Source organism: Trichechus manatus, unplaced genomic scaffold, assembly GCF_000243295.1.
Source record: "Trichechus manatus latirostris isolate Lorelei unplaced genomic scaffold, TriManLat1.0 scaffold00012, whole genome shotgun sequence".
Taxonomy (NCBI): domain Eukaryota; kingdom Metazoa; phylum Chordata; class Mammalia; order Sirenia; family Trichechidae; genus Trichechus; species Trichechus manatus.
Genome location: NW_004443948.1, coordinates 19510560 through 19518604, shown reverse-complemented (window position 1 = coordinate 19518604; position 8045 = coordinate 19510560).

The following is an 8045-nucleotide window of genomic DNA, read 5'->3' as shown; positions in this document are numbered from 1 at the left end:
AGTAAAGATACTTTTGAGCAAAGAGACTGGCAAATATTCCCCTCAAAATATACCATAACAGCAACCCTTATCCCATTTATGAATCCCTTGATATATACTTAGGAGTCCTGGTGGCACAGTGGTTAAGTGATCCAATGCTAACAGAAAGGTTGGCGGTTCTAATCCAACAGATGTTCCATGGGAGAAAGATGTGGTAGTCTGCTCCCGTAAGTATTATAGCCTTGGAAACCAAATGGGGTAGTTCTACTCTGTCCTATAGGGTTGCTGTGAGTCAGAATCGACTCGATGGTCATGGGTTTGTTTGTTTTTTTAAATATGTACTTGCCTTCTTTCTCTCCTTCCTTCCTTTATCAAATATTTCTGAATGTCTGCCGGTGCTAGGGAGTCGCTGGGTGGTGCAAACGCTTAACACACTCAGTTGCTAATAAAAAAAATTGGAGGTTTGAGTCCACCCAGAGGCCCTTGAAAGAAAGATCTGTTGATATACTTCAGAAAAATCAGCCATTGAAAACACTATAGAGCACAGTTCTGCTCTGACACACATGGGGTCGCCTTGAGTTGGAGTCAATTCCCTGGCAACTGGTAACTTGTCCCTGTGCTAGGCAGTGTCTACTACAGCCCCTTCTCAGAAGCCCAGAATTTAGTGAACAAGTTAGATAAATAAATATAAAAATTGAAAACATATAATAAGGGATGTACAGAAGATGTACTCCTAACTGGGCCTTGGTGGGCCAGGAAAGATATTCCGGAGAGATCCGAGGTGAGTCTTAAAGAATGTTTAGGCACAAGCTTTATGTGAAGCGAAGAAGCAAAACATTGTAGACGAGGATGAAGGAAGGAGAAACAGAATGGGAAACAAAGGGGTTTTTCAGGAATGCATGAGCCCTGGTGGTGCAGTGGTTAAGAGCTATGGCAAGCTACGGCTGCTAACCAAAAGGTAGGTAGTTTGTATCCACCAGCCCCTCCTTGGAAACACTATGGGGCAGTTCTACTCTGTCCTATAGGGTCGCTATGAGTTGGAGTCGACTCGATGGCAACGGATTTTTTTTCTTTTTGGTACGTGTGACTGAGTAGCAAGAGATGGGGTTGAAGAGATTAAGTGGTGTCATGCTGCTGTGCGCCTTGCTAAGGTGCTTGCTTTTTATTTTATAGATCGATGATTATTTTCAAGTGATTTTAGCAGAAGAAATTTTTTTCCAGAATAAATCTTGTATGTGGAAAGGGGGAGCGTGCTGTCACATTGAGGGGATTGCAACCAATGTCACAACACAGTATGTGCATGGATTTTTGAATGAGAAACTAATTTGCGCTGTAAACTTTCACCTAAGGCACAATAAAAAGAAATCTTATATGGTACATCAATATCAAAATAGATTAAAGGCAGATTTAATTAGTATGCATTTGTTTGATAAATTAAAATACTGAAAATTATGATATTTGAGTGCAAAATCGATATAGAGGTTATAGATGATGGTGGTGTCCTATACCAGCCTCAGCATTACAGTTCCTTTATGTCTGAGTTTTCTTTATTGGACAGTGGCAAGATGATTTTGATTCACCAGATGAGTGGTTGCAAATGGTAACAGTTTTAAAAAGGGTTACCTGGGAATCTCAGGATATTGCTCTATATAAAGAGATGACAGAGAAAGTTTTGTTCTTAGGTCTACACAAAACTGAAATTCCAGTTTGGGTGATTAGGAAGATAACGGCATCAACAACTAAAAGAGAATAAACCACAAGTAAATTCCAGAAGGTAATGAGTTCAGTTTTGAACATTTTGTGTTTAAAGTGCTTTATATAGGAAACTTCCTGTAACTGTGGAAATAGATTTGGTTCATTCAAGATCAAACATGAAATATTGTTCTTGTTAGGATTATGTAACCTTGTTTTCCTCTAACCTCCAGCTGTGGCCTGCTTTTGATAAAATTTTTAGGGTATATTTAAGAAACACTTCACTTTTGGAAATTCCTGCAGCTGCTAAGCCTGTGGCTCAGGATTCTGCTGTTTCATCAATTCAGATTTCTTGACTTGGCTACAGATGCATCCAGGCCAATCTCATTTTGTATTTAGTAAAGTTGAAATATTTCACAGAGACTCTTGTGTTCTCTGATTGCTACACATATCTTAGCTAGGTCATGCTATCATTCTTCTCCCTCAGTCAAGCTGAATTAAAATGTATTTATTTAATTTTAATGAATGACAGTTACAGAGCAAAATGTTCTTGATGTTTCCCAGTACAGGTTCTTTATGTTTCCATTCATCCGGTGGAAACAGATACTATGTTCTTCCTTGGTTTTGAAGGTAAATGATTAAATATTTTGTCTTGGGCCTTATGAAAAAACACAGAACTGACCTGAATAGATTCAAGTTTTCCTTATAGCTTCATGATTTCTTCCGTTTTCATTTGTATCTTGATGGGTCACCTCTCTCCCTCACAGGAAAAAAGGAGGTATACCTTCTTTTCTGGGAAGTGTTATAGATAATGCAACATTTCTCAGCCTTTTTATTGCCCCAACATATGAGGGGTGTCACACACCCAAAACAAGATTAATGGCTCACTATGAGCTTGGGCTGTGAAGTCCCACAGACCTGGATAGAAACCTTTGCTCTATACCTTACTCAAAAACTGTGTGACTTTGTCCAGTGTCTCAGCCTCTCTAAGGATACAGTGTCACCTACTGCAACAGAGAGATCCCCACCACTACAGTGGCTTAAGAAGACAGAAGTTTGCTTTCTCTCTGTAACAGCCCACAATGAGGCAGCACCAGGGCTTTAGACTGGTTCGTTCCGGTTTGACCCCTCCTGCTCAGAATTTGCATTTCTACCCCAGATGTACTGAATCAGAATCTACATTTTAACAAGACCCTCAGGTGATTCTTATAGATCCCCAAGTGATTCTTATGTTTACATAAGAATCACCTGGGGGTCTTCTTAAAGCGTAGATTCTGACTCAGTGTACCTGGGTCAGAAATGCAAATTCTCAGCAGGGGGTAGGGGGGGTCGAACTGGAACAAACTGGTTTGAAGCCCTGGGCAGCACAGGGTGGGATGACAGCTCAGTCCATCCTCAAGATGCAGCTTCCGTCTCTACTTTTGCAGAAACCCAAACAAAGACGTACAACAATATTCACTATTCTTCTCTTCCCTTAGTAATAGATCTCCTGTGTTTTAGCTGTGTCCGAGAACATCTAGTTATAGACTACATTTCCTCACCATCTGCGAGGTGTGGAACCCCTTTGTGGTAAATGATTTGGTCTTTTGGTCCTGGAGCTGAGAGCAGGACCACATCTGAGGCCAATGAGTGAGGGCCAACTGGACTAAGAGGGATTGCCTCGGGGCCCAATGCTGACTAAGCCTCAGGAGGCCATGTAATGAGCCCAATAAAGGCCTTGGAAAATGGAAACTCACTGGAGCTTTGGGGTTAGAGAGTGTGAAAATTCAGCTCTTGGAGAAGGGATAAGCCTTCCGTTGGGGTCACAGAATCTCTATGATGAAGAACCACCCCCCTTCAATCCTTGTCCCAGGATGAGGGCTAAAGGAAGTACCACTATCAAGGAATTGCACAAAGGAGTCTTGAGGTAGTAGGGCAGTTCTGTATCCTGATTTTGGTGATAGTTACATGAATCTACACTGGTGTTGAAATTCATGAAACTGTATGCCAAAAGTAACCTAACCTCTGATAGCCACAGAGGTATTCTCCATCACCATAGTTTTGTCTTTCTAGGAATGTCATATAGACTGGCTTTTTTCACTCAGCATAATGCCTTTGACATTCATCCAAGCTGGTATGAGTATCAATAGTTCGTTCCTTTTTATTGCTGAGTATATGCCAATGTATGGATGTACCACTTGTTTATCCATTTGCACATTGAAGCACAGTTAGCTTGATTCCAGTTTTTGGTAATTATGAATACAGCTGCTATAAACAAGTTTTTTTTAAGCTCCTGACTCATGGAGACCCCATGCACAATGGAAGGAAATGGTGTCTGGTCCTGTGCCAGTCCTATGATTGGTTGTAGATTGGACCAATCCATAGGGTTGTATTGGCTGGTTTTTGGAAGTAGATTGCCAGGCCTTTCTACCTAGTTCATCTGAGTCTGGAAGCTATGCTGAAATTTGTTCAGCATCATAGCAAATGCAAGCCTCCCCTGACAGACCGGTGGTGGCTACACTCAAGGTGCATTGGCTGGGAACTGAACCTGGGTATCCTGAATGGAAGGTGAGAGTTCTGCCACTGAACCACGGCTGCCCTCTGCTATGAATCAGATTACTTATTAAATACAAAAGGAAAAAAAGGTACCTTCACAGTGAGGAAGTGATTCAGTGTAACATGACTAATAATGAGACAAAGCAACGTTATGAGCCTTCAGATGCATTGAGAAGGGCAGTTTTATTTTTGTAGTATTCCTGCCAAAGTGCTGTGTTAAATCATGAGGAAGAATGCAGGCAAACCGAAAGTGAGAGACATTCTATAAACCAACTGATCCATGCTCCACAAACATGGCAGTGCCGTCCAAAAAAGGGCGGGAGGGGAACTGTTCCCGACTGAAAGAGACTAAAGAAATAGGATAAACAAATGCAGTGTGTGATCCTGGATGGGAAAAATTGCAATAAAGTACATTATTGAGAAAATAATATTGGGCAAATAGTGACTTTGAGAATTGTATTGTGGTCATTTAAGAGAATATATAAGAGAATGTCTATGATTTTAGGAGGTAAGTGCTGAAGTATTTAGGAATATCTATAGTTCATTTTCAAATGTCTGAGGAGAGCGAGAGAAAGAGAGGCAGACTAAGAAAACATGTGGACAAATTAACAACTGGTGAGTTTAACATATGTATATAGGCTTAAAAATTTTCAAAACAAAAAGTTACAGAAAAATCACACCTAAAAAATATAGTCAATTGCAGTTGTGAATGTTTTTAAATTGATAAACTATGACAGGTAACTTTTTCAGTTTTATGAAAGGGTTTAAAAAGAATATTATTGAAAAATATACAATCTACATAAAAGTACCAGTTGCTATTGTCAATTTCATCCCATATAGATAGATCTTAAAAGAGCATAACGCTCAAGGCAGACATTCTTTACTAGTAAAGCTAAACTATTTTTTATTAGAAAACTTCAGGGGATAGCTTTGGTTTAAGGTTTAAAGATTATCTTAGGACAATAGTTTCAGGGGTTCATCCAGCCTCCATAGCTCCAGAAAGTATGGATTCCATGAGAATTTGAAATTCTATTCTGCATTTTCCCTTTTGATCAGGATTCTTCTATAGAAATTTGTTCAGTAATGAGAGCCGGGCCCCATCCAGTTCTTCTGGTCTCATGGCAAAGGAGGCAGTTGTTCATGGAGGCAATTAGCCACACATTCAATATCCTCCTCCTATTCCTGACTCTCCTTCTTCCTCTTTGCTCCAGGTAAACAGAGTGCCTTGGAGGGCTGCTTGCAAGCTTTTAAGACCCCAAACGCTATGCAAGGAGCTAGGAGGTAGAACAGAAGCACTAAACACACTAGGCCAATTAACAAGGATGTCCCATGAAAACATGACCCTAAACCTCCAAATCAAGGAACCAAATCCCGGGAGGTGTTTGATTATACATAAGTAGCCTCGGCAGCTACTCTTTGTTTTTTGTTGTTGCAGTTGTAAATATGTCTATCACACAACTTTTACCAGTGCAGCTTTGTACAGGTGTACAACTTATTGACAGCACTTACAGTAATTGGCTGTGCAAACCTACCCTTAACCAATGTGAATTTTCCATCACCATAAACCGAAATTCAGTACTCCAAAAAACAATAACTCTCCCTTTTCCCCTCCCTGCCACCCCTGGTAACAGCTAATAAACTTTGGTCTCTATACATTTGGCTGTTCTTGTCTTTTTATATAAGTGAGTTCATACAATATTTGTCCAATAAGTGACTTCTTTCACTCAGCATAGTGTTTTCAATCTCCATCCATATAGTAGCATGTATCAAGACTTCATGTCTCCTACTGGCTGAGTAGTATTCCATGGTATGTATGTACCATATTTTGTTTATCCAGTTCTTCCGTTTATGGACATTTAGGTTGTCTTTTGGCTGCTGTGAATAGTGCTGCTATGAATATTGGTCTACAAGTCTCTGAGTCTCTGCTTTCAAGTTTTTTGGGTATATACCTAGGCTTGGAATTGCTGGGTCATATGGTAGTTCTATTTCTAGTTTTTTGACGAACTGCCACACTGTTTTCCACAATGGCTGTATCATTTGGCATTCCTTCCAGCATTGAGCAGTCTTTCCAATTTCACCACATCTCGCCAATATATGTTATTTTCTGTTGTTTTTTTTTTGTTGTTGTTGTTTTTTAGTCTTAGCCATCCTAGTGGAAGTGAAATGGTACGTCATTATGGTTTGATTTACATCTCTCTGTACACCTTTTCATGTGTTTGGTGGCCATTGGAATGTCCTCTTTTGTGAAATGCCTGTTCAAATCCTTTGCCCATTTTATGATTGGGTTATTTGTCTTTTTCTTGTTTTAGTTGTTGAAGTTTTATATATACTTTGATTATTAGATTCTTATCAAATATATGATTTCTGAAGGTATTCTCCCAGTCAGTAGCTTTTCTTTTCATTTTTTTGGTAAAGTCTTTTGATGAACAAAAGTTCTTAATGTTTATGAAGTCTCATTTATCTATTTTGTCTTTTGCTGTTTGTGCTTTTCTTGTTATATAATTCATTGTTAAAAACTAAGCCCGACAGCCTTGCCCCAGCGTTTTCTTCTAAGAATTTTATGGTTTTAGTTTTCACATTTAGGTTCCTAATCCATTTTGAATTTATTTTTGTGTATGGTGTGAGGCATGGTTCCTGTTTCATTTTTCTGCATGTGAAAATCCAAGTTTCCCGGCACTGCTTACCGAAGAGATTCTTTTTTCTCCATTGAATGGACTTAACACTCTGGTCAAAAATCAGTTTACCATAGATGTATGGGTTTATTTCTGGACTGTCAACTGTATTTCTTTGTTCTGTGTGTCTATTGTTATAGCAATACTAGGCTGTTTTGATTTCTGTAGCTGTACAATATGTTTTAAAATCAGGATATGTTAGTCCTCCTGTTTTGTTCTTCTCTTTCAACATTGATTTAGATATTCAGTGCTTCTTGCCATTCTATATAAAGTTGAGGATTGGGTTTTCCATTTCTGTGAAAAAGGGTGTTGGGATTTTGATTGGAATTGCATTGAATCTGTAGATTGCTTTGGACAGCATTAACATCTTAACAATATTAAGTCTTTCATCAGTGTTTTATAATTTTCATTGTAAAGGCCCTTTGTATCCCTGGTTAAATTTATTCATAATTATTTTATTCTCTTAGGTGTTATTTTAAATGGAAATGTTTCCCTAATTTCCCTTTCAGATTTCTCATTGTTGTTGTATAGAAACCCAACTGATTTTTTGCTTATCAACCTTGTACCCTGCAACCTTGCTAAATTCCTCTATTAGCTCTAGAAGTTTTCTTGTGGACTTTTTGGAATTTTCTATGTATAGGATCATGTCATCTGTGAATAGAGATAATTTTACTTCTTCTTTTTCAATCTGAATACCTTTTATTATAATTTTTTCTTGTCTTGTTGCTCTGGCTAGGACTTCTAATACAATAGTGAATAGAAGCGGTGAGAGCAGGCACACTTGTTTTATTCCCAGTTTCAAGGGGAAAGCTCTCAGTCTTTCTCCATTAAGTATAATGTTATCTGTTGGCTTTTCATATATGTCCTGAATCTTATTGAGGATTTTCCCTTCTATTCCAATCTTCTTGAAGGTTTTCTTCAAGAAAGGGTGTTGGACTTTATCATGCTTTTTCTGCATCCATGGAGATGATCATGTGGTTCTTTTCCTTTGTTCTATTGATATGGTGTATTACATTGATTGATTTTCTAATGTTTAATCATCCCTGCATTCCTAGAATAAATCCCACTTGGTCATTGCCTTAGTTATCCAGTGCTGCTACAACAGAAATACCACAAGTGGATGGCTTTAACAAAGAGAAATGTATTTCCTCACAGTTAAAGTAGGCT